General features: G+C 48.6%; 35 non-coding genes across 35 annotated transcripts; all 35 read right to left on the reverse strand.

Moving 5' to 3' along the window:
* Positions 1–337: 337 nt before the first annotated feature.
* On the reverse strand, positions 338–409 carry Trnat-agu. The gene has a single exon. It is a non-coding gene; the product is annotated as a tRNA-Thr (tRNA).
* A 337-nt stretch (positions 410–746) lies between these two features.
* On the reverse strand, positions 747–819 carry Trnak-cuu. Its single transcript has one exon. It is a non-coding gene; the product is annotated as a tRNA-Lys (tRNA).
* A 452-nt stretch (positions 820–1,271) lies between these two features.
* Trnar-ucg lies at positions 1,272–1,344 on the reverse strand. Its single transcript has one exon. It is a non-coding gene; the product is annotated as a tRNA-Arg (tRNA).
* Positions 1,345–1,847: 503 nt separating this feature from the next.
* On the reverse strand, positions 1,848–1,919 carry Trnat-agu. The gene has a single exon. It is a non-coding gene; the product is annotated as a tRNA-Thr (tRNA).
* A 337-nt stretch (positions 1,920–2,256) lies between these two features.
* Positions 2,257–2,329, reverse strand: Trnak-cuu. Its single transcript has one exon. It is a non-coding gene; the product is annotated as a tRNA-Lys (tRNA).
* Positions 2,330–2,781: 452 nt separating this feature from the next.
* On the reverse strand, positions 2,782–2,854 carry Trnar-ucg. Its single transcript has one exon. It is a non-coding gene; the product is annotated as a tRNA-Arg (tRNA).
* A 497-nt stretch (positions 2,855–3,351) lies between these two features.
* On the reverse strand, positions 3,352–3,423 carry Trnat-agu. The gene has a single exon. It is a non-coding gene; the product is annotated as a tRNA-Thr (tRNA).
* Positions 3,424–3,760: 337 nt separating this feature from the next.
* Positions 3,761–3,833, reverse strand: Trnak-cuu. The gene has a single exon. It is a non-coding gene; the product is annotated as a tRNA-Lys (tRNA).
* A 452-nt stretch (positions 3,834–4,285) lies between these two features.
* Positions 4,286–4,358, reverse strand: Trnar-ucg. Its single transcript has one exon. It is a non-coding gene; the product is annotated as a tRNA-Arg (tRNA).
* A 497-nt stretch (positions 4,359–4,855) lies between these two features.
* Trnat-agu lies at positions 4,856–4,927 on the reverse strand. Its single transcript has one exon. It is a non-coding gene; the product is annotated as a tRNA-Thr (tRNA).
* Positions 4,928–5,264: 337 nt separating this feature from the next.
* Trnak-cuu lies at positions 5,265–5,337 on the reverse strand. The gene has a single exon. It is a non-coding gene; the product is annotated as a tRNA-Lys (tRNA).
* A 452-nt stretch (positions 5,338–5,789) lies between these two features.
* Positions 5,790–5,862, reverse strand: Trnar-ucg. The gene has a single exon. It is a non-coding gene; the product is annotated as a tRNA-Arg (tRNA).
* Positions 5,863–6,356: 494 nt separating this feature from the next.
* On the reverse strand, positions 6,357–6,428 carry Trnat-agu. The gene has a single exon. It is a non-coding gene; the product is annotated as a tRNA-Thr (tRNA).
* Positions 6,429–6,765: 337 nt separating this feature from the next.
* Positions 6,766–6,838, reverse strand: Trnak-cuu. Its single transcript has one exon. It is a non-coding gene; the product is annotated as a tRNA-Lys (tRNA).
* Positions 6,839–7,290: 452 nt separating this feature from the next.
* On the reverse strand, positions 7,291–7,363 carry Trnar-ucg. The gene has a single exon. It is a non-coding gene; the product is annotated as a tRNA-Arg (tRNA).
* Positions 7,364–7,866: 503 nt separating this feature from the next.
* On the reverse strand, positions 7,867–7,938 carry Trnat-agu. Its single transcript has one exon. It is a non-coding gene; the product is annotated as a tRNA-Thr (tRNA).
* Positions 7,939–8,275: 337 nt separating this feature from the next.
* Positions 8,276–8,348, reverse strand: Trnak-cuu. The gene has a single exon. It is a non-coding gene; the product is annotated as a tRNA-Lys (tRNA).
* Positions 8,349–8,800: 452 nt separating this feature from the next.
* On the reverse strand, positions 8,801–8,873 carry Trnar-ucg. Its single transcript has one exon. It is a non-coding gene; the product is annotated as a tRNA-Arg (tRNA).
* Positions 8,874–9,388: 515 nt separating this feature from the next.
* On the reverse strand, positions 9,389–9,460 carry Trnat-agu. Its single transcript has one exon. It is a non-coding gene; the product is annotated as a tRNA-Thr (tRNA).
* Positions 9,461–9,797: 337 nt separating this feature from the next.
* Trnak-cuu lies at positions 9,798–9,870 on the reverse strand. The gene has a single exon. It is a non-coding gene; the product is annotated as a tRNA-Lys (tRNA).
* Positions 9,871–10,322: 452 nt separating this feature from the next.
* Trnar-ucg lies at positions 10,323–10,395 on the reverse strand. Its single transcript has one exon. It is a non-coding gene; the product is annotated as a tRNA-Arg (tRNA).
* A 506-nt stretch (positions 10,396–10,901) lies between these two features.
* Trnat-agu lies at positions 10,902–10,973 on the reverse strand. The gene has a single exon. It is a non-coding gene; the product is annotated as a tRNA-Thr (tRNA).
* A 337-nt stretch (positions 10,974–11,310) lies between these two features.
* On the reverse strand, positions 11,311–11,383 carry Trnak-cuu. Its single transcript has one exon. It is a non-coding gene; the product is annotated as a tRNA-Lys (tRNA).
* Positions 11,384–11,835: 452 nt separating this feature from the next.
* On the reverse strand, positions 11,836–11,908 carry Trnar-ucg. The gene has a single exon. It is a non-coding gene; the product is annotated as a tRNA-Arg (tRNA).
* A 497-nt stretch (positions 11,909–12,405) lies between these two features.
* Trnat-agu lies at positions 12,406–12,477 on the reverse strand. The gene has a single exon. It is a non-coding gene; the product is annotated as a tRNA-Thr (tRNA).
* A 337-nt stretch (positions 12,478–12,814) lies between these two features.
* Trnak-cuu lies at positions 12,815–12,887 on the reverse strand. Its single transcript has one exon. It is a non-coding gene; the product is annotated as a tRNA-Lys (tRNA).
* Positions 12,888–13,339: 452 nt separating this feature from the next.
* On the reverse strand, positions 13,340–13,412 carry Trnar-ucg. The gene has a single exon. It is a non-coding gene; the product is annotated as a tRNA-Arg (tRNA).
* Positions 13,413–13,909: 497 nt separating this feature from the next.
* On the reverse strand, positions 13,910–13,981 carry Trnat-agu. The gene has a single exon. It is a non-coding gene; the product is annotated as a tRNA-Thr (tRNA).
* A 337-nt stretch (positions 13,982–14,318) lies between these two features.
* Trnak-cuu lies at positions 14,319–14,391 on the reverse strand. The gene has a single exon. It is a non-coding gene; the product is annotated as a tRNA-Lys (tRNA).
* A 452-nt stretch (positions 14,392–14,843) lies between these two features.
* On the reverse strand, positions 14,844–14,916 carry Trnar-ucg. Its single transcript has one exon. It is a non-coding gene; the product is annotated as a tRNA-Arg (tRNA).
* A 497-nt stretch (positions 14,917–15,413) lies between these two features.
* Positions 15,414–15,485, reverse strand: Trnat-agu. Its single transcript has one exon. It is a non-coding gene; the product is annotated as a tRNA-Thr (tRNA).
* Positions 15,486–15,822: 337 nt separating this feature from the next.
* On the reverse strand, positions 15,823–15,895 carry Trnak-cuu. The gene has a single exon. It is a non-coding gene; the product is annotated as a tRNA-Lys (tRNA).
* Positions 15,896–16,347: 452 nt separating this feature from the next.
* Trnar-ucg lies at positions 16,348–16,420 on the reverse strand. The gene has a single exon. It is a non-coding gene; the product is annotated as a tRNA-Arg (tRNA).
* A 497-nt stretch (positions 16,421–16,917) lies between these two features.
* Trnat-agu lies at positions 16,918–16,989 on the reverse strand. The gene has a single exon. It is a non-coding gene; the product is annotated as a tRNA-Thr (tRNA).
* A 337-nt stretch (positions 16,990–17,326) lies between these two features.
* On the reverse strand, positions 17,327–17,399 carry Trnak-cuu. Its single transcript has one exon. It is a non-coding gene; the product is annotated as a tRNA-Lys (tRNA).
* Positions 17,400–17,841: the final 442 nt, after the last annotated feature.

Consider the following 17,841-nt stretch of genomic DNA (forward strand, 5'->3'; position numbering starts at 1 on the left):
GACCACACACTTTGTGCATTCGAAATCGAAGGCAGGGCGTCCCTCGCCGCATTTGCTACGATGGCGATTTGCTACTTCTGCAGAAGCGGCGGCGTCGACGACGACGACGACGCTCGCGAGAGGCTCTGTGATATTTGAAAAACACATGTAAAAAATATAATTCAGACTGCCGCCTCCCACCCTACGCTGTACCGCTTTGGAAAATGCTTTATCTGCGACATTCGCCTCAATCACATCTGAGAGTAATTCTAAATAAGACACCTGTTGCTAATTGTTCGTCGTTCCAGACACTGCTTGCTATACGGCCACGACGCGCAACTGATTTCGAAAATTCGTTTGCCTCCTGTGAGGATCGAACTCACGACCCCTGGTTTACTAGACCAGTGCTCTGCCACTGAGCTAAAGAGGCGCGGCCTAGCGGTAGTTTTGCGTACTTCGTGCTTACGCTCGTCTGGATCATCAGGCTTAAGCTGACAACACTTCATATTACCGACTAATATTTGCAGCTATGGCGCACCATTACTGCTTGGCTACACATCTCACACGTAACCGATGTGCTCTCCAACCAACACCACTTACATTTCAGAACATGTCTTTGACACATGTCTACGAAATCACCTTCACCTTCAGATACACTTCCTTGCGACTGATGGAGACGTAGGCAAAGTTTTAAGTTGCTATTTCCATTACGTCACATTGATCAGAGAAACGGTAATTTACATCTGCAGCGGAACAAAATTACGTTCCGCCCAGCGTGGGGCTCGAACCCACGACCCTGAGATTAAGAGTCTCATGCTCTACTGACTGAGCTAGCCGGGCTGCGTCGGTGACTACGTGTCGGGTCGCACGACACACAGTTCTCGTTTCGGTGGGGTGGTCCCATACAGAATCTCTCCATGCTGCCTAATGTTTTCCTAGCGTCACACACGTCACGTACTTCAGTTTTATTTCATAATCATTTCTGAGAGGTACAGGAATTGCATGAAAACCTGCAGCGCTAGTGGTGTCAAAATTAACACACATATTTGATTTGACTCAGAAGCCGAACGGGTTACTTTCCGACGCTGTCTTAGATGCGCAAATGCCAGCCAAAACTCGCGGTGACGGCACTCAGCCGACCATTTCGCTAGATAACACCGTTCTGGCTGTGTGTGTATCAAGCTCAAGTGCATCTCCAAGCAGGAAATGGACAACAGCAACATTCAGACGATTTCGTACTGCTCAATAGCTACACTAAAACGGTGTGTTTCTTTTGCAGAATTGGAAAAACACGACCGTGACAGGATTCGAACCTGCAATCTTCGGATCCGAAGTCCGACGCCTTATCCATTAGGCCACACGGTCACTGGCCGCCAAGTATTCCTTACATTCGTGTCATCTCGAAACGCTCATACCGCTGAGGAATTGTGTTTTCGTTCTACACAGCCGCTGCCTCTTGCTGCTTCCCACCCATTCGTTACATGCAAGCCTTTACGAGACCGACCAAGTAGAGATTGGGAATCAAGACCACACACTTTGTGCATTCGAAATCGAAGGCAGGGCGTCCCTCGCCGCATTTGCTACGATGGCGATTTGCTACTTCTGCAGAAGCGGCGGCGTCGACGACGACGACGACGACGACGCTCGCGAGAGGCTCTGTGATATTTGAAAAACACATGTAAAAAATATAATTCAGACTGCCGCCTCCCACCCTACGCTGTACCGCTTTGGAAAATGCTTTATCTGCGACATTCGCCTCAATCACATCTGAGAGTAATTCTAAATAAGACACCTGTTGCTAATTGTTCGTCGTTCCAGACACTGCTTGCTATACGGCCACGACGCGCAACTGATTTCGAAAATTCGTTTGCCTCCTGTGAGGATCGAACTCACGACCCCTGGTTTACTAGACCAGTGCTCTGCCACTGAGCTAAAGAGGCGCGGCCTAGCGGTAGTTTTGCGTACTTCGTGCTTACGCTCGTCTGGATCATCAGGCTTAAGCTGACAACACTTCATATTACCGACTAATATTTGCAGCTATGGCGCACCATTACTGCTTGGCTACACATCTCACACGTAACCGATGTGCTCTCCAACCAACACCACTTACATTTCAGAACATGTCTTTGACACATGTCTACGAAATCACCTTCACCTTCAGATACACTTCCTTGCGACTGATGGAGACGTAGGCAAAGTTTTAAGTTGCTATTTCCATTACGTCACATTGATCAGAGAAACGGTAATTTACATCTGCAGCGGAACAAAATTACGTTCCGCCCAGCGTGGGGCTCGAACCCACGACCCTGAGATTAAGAGTCTCATGCTCTACTGACTGAGCTAGCCGGGCTGCGTCGGTGACTACGTGTCGGGTCGCACGACACACAGTTCTCGTTTCGGTGGGGTGGTCCCATACAGAATCTCTCCATGCTGCCTAATGTTTTCCTAGCGTCACACACGTCACGTACTTCAGTTTTATTTCATAATCATTTCTGAGAGGTACAGGAATTGCATGAAAACCTGCAGCGCTAGTGGTGTCAAAATTAACACACATATTTGATTTGACTCAGAAGCCGAACGGGTTACTTTCCGACGCTGTCTTAGATGCGCAAATGCCAGCCAAAACTCGCGGTGACGGCACTCAGCCGACCATTTCGCTAGATAACACCGTTCTGGCTGTGTGTGTATCAAGCTCAAGTGCATCTCCAAGCAGGAAATGGACAACAGCAACATTCAGACGATTTCGTACTGCTCAATAGCTACACTAAAACGGTGTGTTTCTTTTGCAGAATTGGAAAAACACGACCGTGACAGGATTCGAACCTGCAATCTTCGGATCCGAAGTCCGACGCCTTATCCATTAGGCCACACGGTCACTGGCCGCCAAGTATTCCTTACATTCGTGTCATCTCGAAACGCTCATACCGCTGAGGAATTGTGTTTTCGTTCTACACAGCCGCTGCCTCTTGCTGCTTCCCACCCATTCGTTACATGCAAGCCTTTACGAGACCGACCAAGTAGAGATTGGGAATCAAGACCACACACTTTGTGCATTCGAAATCGAAGGCAGGGCGTCCCTCGCCGCATTTGCTACGATGGCGATTTGCTACTTCTGCAGAAGCGGCGGCGTCGACGACGACGACGACGCTCGCGAGAGGCTCTGTGATATTTGAAAAACACATGTAAAAAATATAATTCAGACTGCCGCCTCCCACCCTACGCTGTACCGCTTTGGAAAATGCTTTATCTGCGACATTCGCCTCAATCACATCTGAGAGTAATTCTAAATAAAACACCTGTTGCTAATTGTTCGTCGTTCCAGACACTGCTTGCTATACGGCCACGACGCGCAACTGATTTCGAAAATTCGTTTGCCTCCTGTGAGGATCGAACTCACGACCCCTGGTTTACTAGACCAGTGCTCTGCCACTGAGCTAAAGAGGCGCGGCCTAGCGGTAGTTTTGCGTACTTCGTGCTTACGCTCGTCTGGATCATCAGGCTTAAGCTGACAACACTTCATATTACCGACTAATATTTGCAGCTATGGCGCACCATTACTGCTTGGCTACACATCTCACACGTAACCGATGTGCTCTCCAACCAACACCACTTACATTTCAGAACATGTCTTTGACACATGTCTACGAAATCACCTTCACCTTCAGATACACTTCCTTGCGACTGATGGAGACGTAGGCAAAGTTTTAAGTTGCTATTTCCATTACGTCACATTGATCAGAGAAACGGTAATTTACATCTGCAGCGGAACAAAATTACGTTCCGCCCAGCGTGGGGCTCGAACCCACGACCCTGAGATTAAGAGTCTCATGCTCTACCGACTGAGCTAGCCGGGCTGCGTCGGTGACTACGTGTCGGGTCGCACGACACACAGTTCTCGTTTCGGTGGGGTGGTCCCATACAGAATCTCTCCATGCTGCCTAATGTTTTCCTAGCGTCACACACGTCACGTACTTCAGTTTTATTTCATAATCATTTCTGAGAGGTACAGGAATTGCATGAAAACCTGCAGCGCTAGTGGTGTCAAAATTAACACACATATTTGATTTGACTCAGAAGCCGAACGGGTTACTTTCCGACGCTGTCTTAGATGCGCAAATGCCAGCCAAAACTCGCGGTGACGGCACTCAGCCGACCATTTCGCTAGATAACACCGTTCTGGCTGTGTGTGTATCAAGCTCAAGTGCATCTCCAAGCAGGAAATGGACAACAGCAACATTCAGACGATTTCGTACTGCTCAATAGCTACACTAAAACGGTGTGTTTCTTTTGCAGAATTGGAAAAACACGACCGTGACAGGATTCGAACCTGCAATCTTCGGATCCGAAGTCCGACGCCTTATCCATTAGGCCACACGGTCACTGGCCGCCAAGTATTCCTTACATTCGTGTCATCTCGAAACGCTCATACCGCTGAGGAATTGTGTTTTCGTTCTACACAGCCGCTGCCTCTTGCTGCTTCCCACCCATTCGTTACATGCAAGCCTTTACGAGACCGACCAAGTAGAGATTGGGAATCAAGACCACACACTTTGTGCATTCGAAATCGAAGGCAGGGCGTCCCTCGCCGCATTTGCTACGATGGCGATTTGCTACTTCTGCAGAAGCGGCGGCGTCGACGACGACGACGACGCTCGCGAGAGGCTCTGTGATATTTGAAAAACACATGTAAAAAATATAATTCAGACTGCCGCCTCCCACCCTACGCTGTACCGCTTTGGAAAATGCTTTATCTGCGACATTCGCCTCAATCACATCTGAGAGTAATTCTAAATAAAACACCTGTTGCTAATTGTTCGTCGTTCCAGACACTGCTTGCTATACGGCCACGACGCGCAACTGATTTCGAAAATTCGTTTGCCTCCTGTGAGGATCGAACTCACGACCCCTGGTTTACTAGACCAGTGCTCTGCCACTGAGCTAAAGAGGCGCGGCCTAGCGGTAGTTTTGCGTACTTCGTGCTTACGCTCGTCTGGATCATCAGGCTTAAGCTGACAACACTTCATATTACCGACTAATATTTGCAGCTATGGCGCACCATTACTGCTTGGCTACACATCTCACACGTAACCGATGTGCTCTCCAACCAACACCACTTACATTTCAGAACATGTCTTTGACACATGTCTACGAAATCACCTTCACCTTCAGATACACTTCCTTGCGACTGATGGAGACGTAGGCAAAGTTTTAAGTTGCTATTTCCATTACGTCACATTGATCAGAGAAACGGTAATTTACATCTGCAGCGGAACAAAATTACGTTCCGCCCAGCGTGGGGCTCGAACCCACGACCCTGAGATTAAGAGTCTCATGCTCTACCGACTGAGCTAGCCGGGCTGCGTCGGTGACTACGTGTCGGGTCGCACGACACACAGTTCTCGTTTCGGTGGGGTGGTCCCATACAGAATCTCTCCATGCTGCCTAATGTTTTCCTAGCGTCACACACGTCACGTACTTCAGTTTTATTTCATAATCATTTCTGAGAGGTACAGGAATTGCATGAAAACCTGCAGCGCTAGTGGTGTCAAAATTAACACACATATTTGATTTGACTCAGAAGCCGAACGGGTTACTTTCCGACGCTGTCTTAGATGCGCAAATGCCAGCCAAAACTCGCGGTGACGGCACTCAGCCGACCATTTCGCTAGATAACACCGTTCTGGCTGTGTGTGTATCAAGCTCAAGTGCATCTCCAAGCAGGAAATGGACAACAGCAACATTCAGACGATTTCGTACTGCTCAATAGCTACACTAAAACGGTGTGTTTCTTTTGCAGAATTGGAAAAACACGACCGTGACAGGATTCGAACCTGCAATCTTCGGATCCGAAGTCCGACGCCTTATCCATTAGGCCACACGGTCACTGGCCGCCAAGTATTCCTTACATTCGTGTCATCTCGAAACGCTCATACCGCTGAGGAATTGTGTTTTCGTTCTACACAGCCGCTGCCTCTTGCTGCTTCCCACCCATTCGTTACATGCAAGCCTTTACGAGACCGACCAAGTAGAGATTGGGAATCAAGACCACACACTTTGTGCATTCGAAATCGAAGGCAGGGCGTCCCTCGCCGCATTTGCTACGATGGCGATTTGCTACTTCTGCAGAAGCGGCGGCGTCGACGACGACGACGCTCGCGAGAGGCTCTGTGATATTTGAAAAACACATGTAAAAAATATAATTCAGACTGCCGCCTCCCACCCTACGCTGTACCGCTTTGGAAAATGCTTTATCTGCGACATTCGCCTCAATCACATCTGAGAGTAATTCTAAATAAAACACCTGTTGCTAATTGTTCGTCGTTCCAGACACTGCTTGCTATACGGCCACGACGCGCAACTGATTTCGAAAATTCGTTTGCCTCCTGTGAGGATCGAACTCACGACCCCTGGTTTACTAGACCAGTGCTCTGCCACTGAGCTAAAGAGGCGCGGCCTAGCGGTAGTTTTGCGTACTTCGTGCTTACGCTCGTCTGGATCATCAGGCTTAAGCTGACAACACTTCATATTACCGACTAATATTTGCAGCTATGGCGCACCATTACTGCTTGGCTACACATCTCACACGTAACCGATGTGCTCTCCAACCAACACCACTTACATTTCAGAACATGTCTTTGACACATGTCTACGAAATCACCTTCACCTTCAGATACACTTCCTTGCGACTGATGGAGACGTAGGCAAAGTTTTAAGTTGCTATTTCCATTACGTCACATTGATCAGAGAAACGGTAATTTACATCTGCAGCGGAACAAAATTACGTTCCGCCCAGCGTGGGGCTCGAACCCACGACCCTGAGATTAAGAGTCTCATGCTCTACTGACTGAGCTAGCCGGGCTGCGTCGGTGACTACGTGTCGGGTCGCACGACACACAGTTCTCGTTTCGGTGGGGTGGTCCCATACAGAATCTCTCCATGCTGCCTAATGTTTTCCTAGCGTCACACACGTCACGTACTTCAGTTTTATTTCATAATCATTTCTGAGAGGTACAGGAATTGCATGAAAACCTGCAGCGCTAGTGGTGTCAAAATTAACACACATATTTGATTTGACTCAGAAGCCGAACGGGTTACTTTCCGACGCTGTCTTAGATGCGCAAATGCCAGCCAAAACTCGCGGTGACGGCACTCAGCCGACCATTTCGCTAGATAACACCGTTCTGGCTGTGTGTGTATCAAGCTCAAGTGCATCTCCAAGCAGGAAATGGACAACAGCAACATTCAGACGATTTCGTACTGCTCAATAGCTACACTAAAACGGTGTGTTTCTTTTGCAGAATTGGAAAAACACGACCGTGACAGGATTCGAACCTGCAATCTTCGGATCCGAAGTCCGACGCCTTATCCATTAGGCCACACGGTCACTGGCCGCCAAGTATTCCTTACATTCGTGTCATCTCGAAACGCTCATACCGCTGAGGAATTGTGTTTTCGTTCTACACAGCCCCTGCCTCTTGCTGCTTCCCACCCATTCGTTACATGCAAGCCTTTACGAGACCGACCAAGTAGAGATTGGGAATCAAGACCACACACTTTGTGCATTCGAAATCGAAGGCAGGGCGTCCCTCGCCGCATTTGCTACGATGGCGATTTGCTACTTCTGCAGAAGCGGCGGCGTCGACGACGACGACGACGACGACGCTCGCGAGAGGCTCTGTGATATTTGAAAAACACATGTAAAAAATATAATTCAGACTGCCGCCTCCCACCCTACGCTGTACCGCTTTGGAAAATGCTTTATCTGCGACATTCGCCTCAATCACATCTGAGAGTAATTCTAAATAAAACACCTGTTGCTAATTGTTCGTCGTTCCAGACACTGCTTGCTATACGGCCACGACGCGCAACTGATTTCGAAAATTCGTTTGCCTCCTGTGAGGATCGCACTCACGACCCCTGGTTTACTAGACCAGTGCTCTGCCACTGAGCTAAAGAGGCGCGGCCTAGCGGTAGTTTTGCGTACTTCGTGCTTACGCTCGTCTGGATCATCAGGCTTAAGCTGACAACACTTCATATTACCGACTAATATTTGCAGCTATGGCGCACCATTACTGCTTGGCTACACATCTCACACGTAACCGATGTGCTCTCCAACCAACACCACTTACATTTCAGAACATGTCTTTGACACATGTCTACGAAATCACCTTCACCTTCAGATACACTTCCTTGCGACTGATGGAGACGTAGGCAAAGTTTTAAGTTGCTATTTCCATTACGTCACATTGATCAGAGAAACGGTAATTTACATCTGCAGCGGAACAAAATTACGTTCCGCCCAGCGTGGGGCTCGAACCCACGACCCTGAGATTAAGAGTCTCATGCTCTACCGACTGAGCTAGCCGGGCTGCGTCGGTGACTACGTGTCGGGTCGCACGACACACAGTTCTCGTTTCGGTGGGGTGGTCCCATACAGAATCTCTCCATGCTGCCTAATGTTTTCCTAGCGTCACACACGTCACGTACTTCAGTTTTATTTCATAATCATTTCTGAGAGGTACAGGAATTGCATGAAAACCTGCAGCGCTAGTGGTGTCAAAATTAACACACATATTCGATTTGACTCAGAAGCCGAACGGGTTACTTTCCGACGCTGTCTTAGATGCGCAAATGCCAGCCAAAACTCGCGGTGACGGCACTCAGCCGACCATTTCGCTAGATAACACCGTTCTGGCTGTGTGTGTATCAAGCTCAAGTGCATCTCCAAGCAGGAAATGGACAACAGCAACATTCAGACGATTTCGTACTGCTCAATAGCTACACTAAAACGGTGTGTTTCTTTTGCAGAATTGGAAAAACACGACCGTGACAGGATTCGAACCTGCAATCTTCGGATCCGAAGTCCGACGCCTTATCCATTAGGCCACACGGTCACTGGCCGCCAAGTATTCCTTACATTCGTGTCATCTCGAAACGCTCATACCGCTGAGGAATTGTGTTTTCGTTCTACACAGCCGCTGCCTCTTGCTGCTTCCCACCCATTCGTTACATGCAAGCCTTTACGAGACCGACCAAGTAGAGATTGGGAATCAAGACCACACACCTTGTGCATTCGAAATCGAAGGCAGGGCGTCCCTCGCCGCATTTGCTACGATGGCGATTTGCTACTTCTGCAGAAGCGGCGGCGTCGACGACGACGACGACGACGACGACGACGACGACGCTCGCGAGAGGCTCTGTGATATTTGAAAAACACATGTAAAAAATATAATTCAGACTGCCGCCTCCCACCCTACGCTGTACCGCTTTGGAAAATGCTTTATCTGCGACATTCGCCTCAATCACATCTGAGAGTAATTCTAAATAAAACACCTGTTGCTAATTGTTCGTCGTTCCAGACACTGCTTGCTATACGGCCACGACGCGCAACTGATTTCGAAAATTCGTTTGCCTCCTGTGAGGATCGAACTCACGACCCCTGGTTTACTAGACCAGTGCTCTGCCACTGAGCTAAAGAGGCGCGGCCTAGCGGTAGTTTTGCGTACTTCGTGCTTACGCTCGTCTGGATCATCAGGCTTAAGCTGACAACACTTCATATTACCGACTAATATTTGCAGCTATGGCGCACCATTACTGCTTGGCTACACATCTCACACGTAACCGATGTGCTCTCCAACCAACACCACTTACATTTCAGAACATGTCTTTGACACATGTCTACGAAATCACCTTCACCTTCAGATACACTTCCTTGCGACTGATGGAGACGTAGGCAAAGTTTTAAGTTGCTATTTCCATTACGTCACATTGATCAGAGAAACGGTAATTTACATCTGCAGCGGAACAAAATTACGTTCCGCCCAGCGTGGGGCTCGAACCCACGACCCTGAGATTAAGAGTCTCATGCTCTACCGACTGAGCTAGCCGGGCTGCGTCGGTGACTACGTGTCGGGTCGCACGACACACAGTTCTCGTTTCGGTGGGGTGGTCCCATACAGAATCTCTCCATGCTGCCTAATGTTTTCCTAGCGTCACACACGTCACGTACTTCAGTTTTATTTCATAATCATTTCTGAGAGGTACAGGAATTGCATGAAAACCTGCAGCGCTAGTGGTGTCAAAATTAACACACATATTTGATTTGACTCAGAAGCCGAACGGGTTACTTTCCGACGCTGTCTTAGATGCGCAAATGCCAGCCAAAACTCGCGGTGACGGCACTCAGCCGACCATTTCGCTAGATAACACCGTTCTGGCTGTGTGTGTATCAAGCTCAAGTGCATCTCCAAGCAGGAAATGGACAACAGCAACATTCAGACGATTTCGTACTGCTCAATAGCTACACTAAAACGGTGTGTTTCTTTTGCAGAATTGGAAAAACACGACCGTGACAGGATTCGAACCTGCAATCTTCGGATCCGAAGTCCGACGCCTTATCCATTAGGCCACACGGTCACTGGCCGCCAAGTATTCCTTACATTCGTGTCATCTCGAAACGCTCATACCGCTGAGGAATTGTGTTTTCGTTCTACACAGCCCCTGCCTCTTGCTGCTTCCCACCCATTCGTTACATGCAAGCCTTTACGAGACCGACCAAGTAGAGATTGGGAATCAAGACCACACACTTTGTGCATTCGAAATCGAAGGCAGGGCGTCCCTCGCCGCATTTGCTACGATGGCGATTTGCTACTTCTGCAGAAGCGGCGGCGTCGACGACGACGACGACGACGACGACGCTCGCGAGAGGCTCTGTGATATTTGAAAAACACATGTAAAAAATATAATTCAGACTGCCGCCTCCCACCCTACGCTGTACCGCTTTGGAAAATGCTTTATCTGCGACATTCGCCTCAATCACATCTGAGAGTAATTCTAAATAAAACACCTGTTGCTAATTGTTCGTCGTTCCAGACACTGCTTGCTATACGGCCACGACGCGCAACTGATTTCGAAAATTCGTTTGCCTCCTGTGAGGATCGAACTCACGACCCCTGGTTTACTAGACCAGTGCTCTGCCACTGAGCTAAAGAGGCGCGGCCTAGCGGTAGTTTTGCGTACTTCGTGCTTACGCTCGTCTGGATCATCAGGCTTAAGCTGACAACACTTCATATTACCGACTAATATTTGCAGCTATGGCGCACCATTACTGCTTGGCTACACATCTCACACGTAACCGATGTGCTCTCCAACCAACACCACTTACATTTCAGAACATGTCTTTGACACATGTCTACGAAATCACCTTCACCTTCAGATACACTTCCTTGCGACTGATGGAGACGTAGGCAAAGTTTTAAGTTGCTATTTCCATTACGTCACATTGATCAGAGAAACGGTAATTTACATCTGCAGCGGAACAAAATTACGTTCCGCCCAGCGTGGGGCTCGAACCCACGACCCTGAGATTAAGAGTCTCATGCTCTACCGACTGAGCTAGCCGGGCTGCGTCGGTGACTACGTGTCGGGTCGCACGACACGCAGTTCTCGTTTCGGTGGGGTGGTCCCATACAGAATCTCTCCATGCTGCCTAATGTTTTCCTAGCGTCACACACGTCACGTACTTCAGTTTTATTTCATAATCATTTCTGAGAGGTACAGGAATTGCATGAAAACCTGCAGCGCTAGTGGTGTCAAAATTAACACACATATTTGATTTGACTCAGAAGCCGAACGGGTTACTTTCCGACGCTGTCTTAGATGCGCAAATGCCAGCCAAAACTCGCGGTGACGGCACTCAGCCGACCATTTCGCTAGATAACACCGTTCTGGCTGTGTGTGTATCAAGCTCAAGTGCATCTCCAAGCAGGAAATGGACAACAGCAACATTCAGACGATTTCGTACTGCTCAATAGCTACACTAAAACGGTGTGTTTCTTTTGCAGAATTGGAAAAACACGACCGTGACAGGATTCGAACCTGCGATCTTCGGATCCGAAGTCCGACGCCTTATCCATTAGGCCACACGGTCACTGGCCGCCAAGTATTCCTTACATTCGTGTCATCTCGAAACGCTCATACCGCTGAGGAATTGTGTTTTCGTTCTACACAGCCGCTGCCTCTTGCTGCTTCCCACCCATTCGTTACATGCAAGCCTTTACGAGACCGACCAAGTAGAGATTGGGAATCAAGACCACACACTTTGTGCATTCGAAATCGAAGGCAGGGCGTCCCTCGCCGCATTTGCTACGATGGCGATTTGCTACTTCTGCAGAAGCGGCGGCGTCGACGACGACGACGACGCTCGCGAGAGGCTCTGTGATATTTGAAAAACACATGTAAAAAATATAATTCAGACTGCCGCCTCCCACCCTACGCTGTACCGCTTTGGAAAATGCTTTATCTGCGACATTCGCCTCAATCACATCTGAGAGTAATTGTAAATAAAACACCTGTTGCTAATTGTTCGTCGTTCCAGACACTGCTTGCTATACGGCCACGACGCGCAACTGATTTCGAAAATTCGTTTGCCTCCTGTGAGGATCGAACTCACGACCCCTGGTTTACTAGACCAGTGCTCTGCCACTGAGCTAAAGAGGCGCGGCCTAGCGGTAGTTTTGCGTACTTCGTGCTTACGCTCGTCTGGATCATCAGGCTTAAGCTGACAACACTTCATATTACCGACTAATATTTGCAGCTATGGCGCACCATTACTGCTTGGCTACACATCTCACACGTAACCGATGTGCTCTCCAACCAACACCACTTACATTTCAGAACATGTCTTTGACACATGTCTACGAAATCACCTTCACCTTCAGATACACTTCCTTGCGACTGATGGAGACGTAGGCAAAGTTTTAAGTTGCTATTTCCATTACGTCACATTGATCAGAGAAACGGTAATTTACATCTGCAGCGGAACAAAATTACGTTCCGCCCAGCGTGGGGCTCCAACCCACGACCCTGAGATTAAGAGTCTCATGCTCTACCGACTGAGCTAGCCGGGCTGCGTCGGTGACTACGTGTCGGATCGCACGACACACAGTTCTCGTTTCGGTGGGGTGGTCCCATACAGAATCTCTCCATGCTGCCTAATGTTTTCCTAGCGTCACACACGTCACGTACTTCAGTTTTATTTCATAATCATTTCTGAGAGGTACAGGAATTGCATGAAAACCTGCAGCGCTAGTGGTGTCAAAATTAACACACATATTTGATTTGACTCAGAAGCCGAACGGGTTACTTTCCGACGCTGTCTTAGATGCGCAAATGCCAGCCAAAACTCGCGGTGACGGCACTCAGCCGACCATTTCGCTAGATAACACCGTTCTGGCTGTGTGTGTATCAAGCTCAAGTGCATCTCCAAGCAGGAAATGGACAACAGCAACATTCAGACGATTTCGTACTGCTCAATAGCTACACTAAAACGGTGTGTTTCTTTTGCAGAATTGGAAAAACACGACCGTGACAGGATTCGAACCTGCAATCTTCGGATCCGAAGTCCGACGCCTTATCCATTAGGCCACACGGTCACTGGCCGCCAAGTATTCCTTACATTCGTGTCATCTCGAAACGCTCATACCGCTGAGGAATTGTGTTTTCGTTCTACACAGCCGCTGCCTCTTGCTGCTTCCCACCCATTCGTTACATGCAAGCCTTTACGAGACCGACCAAGTAGAGATTGGGAATCAAGACCACACACTTTGTGCATTCGAAATCGAAGGCAGGGCGTCCCTCGCCGCATTTGCTACGATGGCGATTTGCTACTTCTGCAGAAGCGGCGGCGTCGACGACGACGACGACGCTCGCGAGAGGCTCTGTGATATTTGAAAAACACATGTAAAAAATATAATTCAGACTGCCGCCTCCCACCCTACGCTGTACCGCTTTGGAAAATGCTTTATCTGCGACATTCGCCTCAATCACATCTGAGAGTAATTCTAAATAAAACACCTGTTGCTAATTGTTCGTCGTTCCAGACACTGCTTGCTATACGGCCACGACGCGCAACTGATTTCGAAAATTCGTTTGCCTCCTGTGAGGATCGAACTCACGACCCCTGATTTACTAGACCAGTGCTCTGCCACTGAGCTAAAGAGGCGCGGCCTAGCGGTAGTTTTGCGTACTTCGTGCTTACGCTCGTCTGGATCATCAGGCTTAAGCTGACAACACTTCATATTACCGACTAATATTTGCAGCTATGGCGCACCATTACTGCTTGGCTACACATCTCACACGTAACCGATGTGCTCTCCAACCAACACCACTTACATTTCAGAACATGTCTGTGACACATGTCTACGAAATCACCTTCACCTTCAGATACACTTCCTTGCGACTGATGGAGACGTAGGCAAAGTTTTAAGTTGCTATTTCCATTACGTCACATTGATCAGAGAAACGGTAATTTACATCTGCAGCGGAACAAAATTACGTTCCGCCCAGCGTGGGGCTCGAACCCACGACCCTGAGATTAAGAGTCTCATGCTCTACCGACTGAGCTAGCCGGGCTGCGTCGGTGACTACGTGTCGGGTCGCACGACACACAGTTCTCGTTTCGGTGGGGTGGTCCCATACAGAATCTCTCCATGCTGCCTAATGTTTTCCTAGCGTCACACACGTCACGTACTTCAGTTTTATTTCATAATCATTTCTGAGAGGTACAGGAGTTGCATGAAAACCTGCAGCGCTAGTGGTGTCAAAATTAACACACATATTTGATTTGACTCAGAAGCCGAACGGGTTACTTTCCGACGCTGTCTTAGATGCGCAAATGCCAGCCAAAACTCGCGGTGACGGCACTCAGCCGACCATTTCGCTAGATAACACCGTTCTGGCTGTGTGTGTATCAAGCTCAAGTGCATCTCCAAGCAGGAAATGGACAACAGCAACATTCAGACGATTTCGTACTGCTCAATAGCTACACTAAAACGGTGTGTTTCTTTTGCAGAATTGGAAAAACACGACCGTGACAGGATTCGAACCTGCAATCTTCGGATCCGAAGTCCGACGCCTTATCCATTAGGCCACACGGTCACTGGCCGCCAAGTATTCCTTACATTCGTGTCATCTCGAAACGCTCATACCGCTGAGGAATTGTGTTTTCGTTCTACACAGCCGCTGCCTCTTGCTGCTTCCCACCCATTCGTTACATGCAAGCCTTTACGAGACCGACCAAGTAGAGATTGGGAATCAAGACCACACACTTTGTGCATTCGAAATCGAAGGCAGGGCGTCCCTCGCCGCATTTGCTACGATGGCGATTTGCTACTTCTGCAGAAGCGGCGGCGTCGACGACGACGACGACGCTCGCGAGAGGCTCTGTGATATTTGAAAAACACATGTAAAAAATATAATTCAGACTGCCGCCTCCCACCCTACGCTGTACCGCTTTGGAAAATGCTTTATCTGCGACATTCGCCTCAATCACATCTGAGAGTAATTCTAAATAAAACACCTGTTGCTAATTGTTCGTCGTTCCAGACACTGCTTGCTATACGGCCACGACGCGCAACTGATTTCGAAAATTCGTTTGCCTCCTGTGAGGATCGAACTCACGACCCCTGATTTACTAGACCAGTGCTCTGCCACTGAGCTAAAGAGGCGCGGCCTAGCGGTAGTTTTGCGTACTTCGTGCTTACGCTCGTCTGGATCATCAGGCTTAAGCTGACAACACTTCATATTACCGACTAATATTTGCAGCTATGGCGCACCATTACTGCTTGGCTACACATCTCACACGTAACCGATGTGCTCTCCAACCAACACCACTTACATTTCAGAACATGTCTGTGACACATGTCTACGAAATCACCTTCACCTTCAGATACACTTCCTTGCGACTGATGGAGACGTAGGCAAAGTTTTAAGTTGCTATTTCCATTACGTCACATTGATCAGAGAAACGGTAATTTACATCTGCAGCGGAACAAAATTACGTTCCGCCCAGCGTGGGGCTCGAACCCACGACCCTGAGATTAAGAGTCTCATGCTCTACCGACTGAGCTAGCCGGGCTGCGTCGGTGACTACGTGTCGGGTCGCACGACACACAGTTCTCGTTTCGGTGGGGTGGTCCCATACAGAATCTCTCCATGCTGCCTAATGTTTTCCTAGCGTCACACACGTCACGTACTTCAGTTTTATTTCATAATCATTTCTGAGAGGTACAGGAATTGCATGAAAACCTGCAGCGCTAGTGGTGTCAAAATTAACACACATATTTGATTTGACTCAGAAGCCGAACGGGTTACTTTCCGACGCTGTCTTAGATGCGCAAATGCCAGCCAAAACTCGCGGTGACGGCACTCAGCCGACCATTTCGCTAGATAACACCGTTCTGGCTGTGTGTGTATCAAGCTCAAGTGCATCTCCAAGCAGGAAATGGACAACAGCAACATTCAGACGATTTCGTACTGCTCAATAGCTACACTAAAACGGTGTGTTTCTTTTGCAGAATTGGAAAAACACGACCGTGACAGGATTCGAACCTGCAATCTTCGGATCCGAAGTCCGACGCCTTATCCATTAGGCCACACGGTCACTGGCCGCCAAGTATTCCTTACATTCGTGTCATCTCGAAACGCTCATACCGCTGAGGAATTGTGTTTTCGTTCTACACAGCCGCTGCCTCTTGCTGCTTCCCACCCATTCGTTACATGCAAGCCTTTACGAGACCGACCAAGTAGAGATTGGGAATCAAGACCACACACTTTGTGCATTCGAAATCGAAGGCAGGGCGTCCCTCGCCGCATTTGCTACGATGGCGATTTGCTACTTCTGCAGAAGCGGCGGCGTCGACGACGACGACGACGCTCGCGAGAGGCTCTGTGATATTTGAAAAACACATGTAAAAAATATAATTCAGACTGCCGCCTCCCACCCTACGCTGTACCGCTTTGGAAAATGCTTTATCTGCGACATTCGCCTCAATCACATCTGAGAGTAATTCTAAATAAAACACCTGTTGCTAATTGTTCGTCGTTCCAGACACTGCTTGCTATACGGCCACGACGCGCAACTGATTTCGAAAATTCGTTTGCCTCCTGTGAGGATCGAACTCACGACCCCTGATTTACTAGACCAGTGCTCTGCCACTGAGCTAAAGAGGCGCGGCCTAGCGGTAGTTTTGCGTACTTCGTGCTTACGCTCGTCTGGATCATCAGGCTTAAGCTGACAACACTTCATATTACCGACTAATATTTGCAGCTATGGCGCACCATTACTGCTTGGCTACACATCTCACACGTAACCGATGTGCTCTCCAACCAACACCACTTACATTTCAGAACATGTCTGTGACACATGTCTACGAAATCACCTTCACCTTCAGATACACTTCCTTGCGACTGATGGAGACGTAGGCAAAGTTTTAAGTTGCTATTTCCATTACGTCACATTGATCAGAGAAACGGTAATTTACATCTGCAGCGGAACAAAATTACGTTCCGCCCAGCGTGGGGCTCGAACCCACGACCCTGAGATTAAGAGTCTCATGCTCTACCGACTGAGCTAGCCGGGCTGCGTCGGTGACTACGTGTCGGGTCGCACGACACACAGTTCTCGTTTCGGTGGGGTGGTCCCATACAGAATCTCTCCATGCTGCCTAATGTTTTCCTAGCGTCACACACGTCACGTACTTCAGTTTTATTTCATAATCATTTCTGAGAGGTACAGGAATTGCATGAAAACCTGCAGCGCTAGTGGTGTCAAAATTAACACACATATTTGATTTGACTCAGAAGCCGAACGGGTTACTTTCCGACGCTGTCTTAGATGCGCAAATGCCAGCCAAAACTCGCGGTGACGGCACTCAGCCGACCATTTCGCTAGATAACACCGTTCTGGCTGTGTGTGTATCAAGCTCAAGTGCATCTCCAAGCAGGAAATGGACAACAGCAACATTCAGACGATTTCGTACTGCTCAATAGCTACACTAAAACGGTGTGTTTCTTTTGCAGAAT

This window comes from Schistocerca americana, unplaced genomic scaffold, assembly GCF_021461395.2.
Source record: "Schistocerca americana isolate TAMUIC-IGC-003095 unplaced genomic scaffold, iqSchAmer2.1 HiC_scaffold_147, whole genome shotgun sequence".
Taxonomy (NCBI): Eukaryota; Metazoa; Arthropoda; class Insecta; order Orthoptera; family Acrididae; genus Schistocerca; species Schistocerca americana.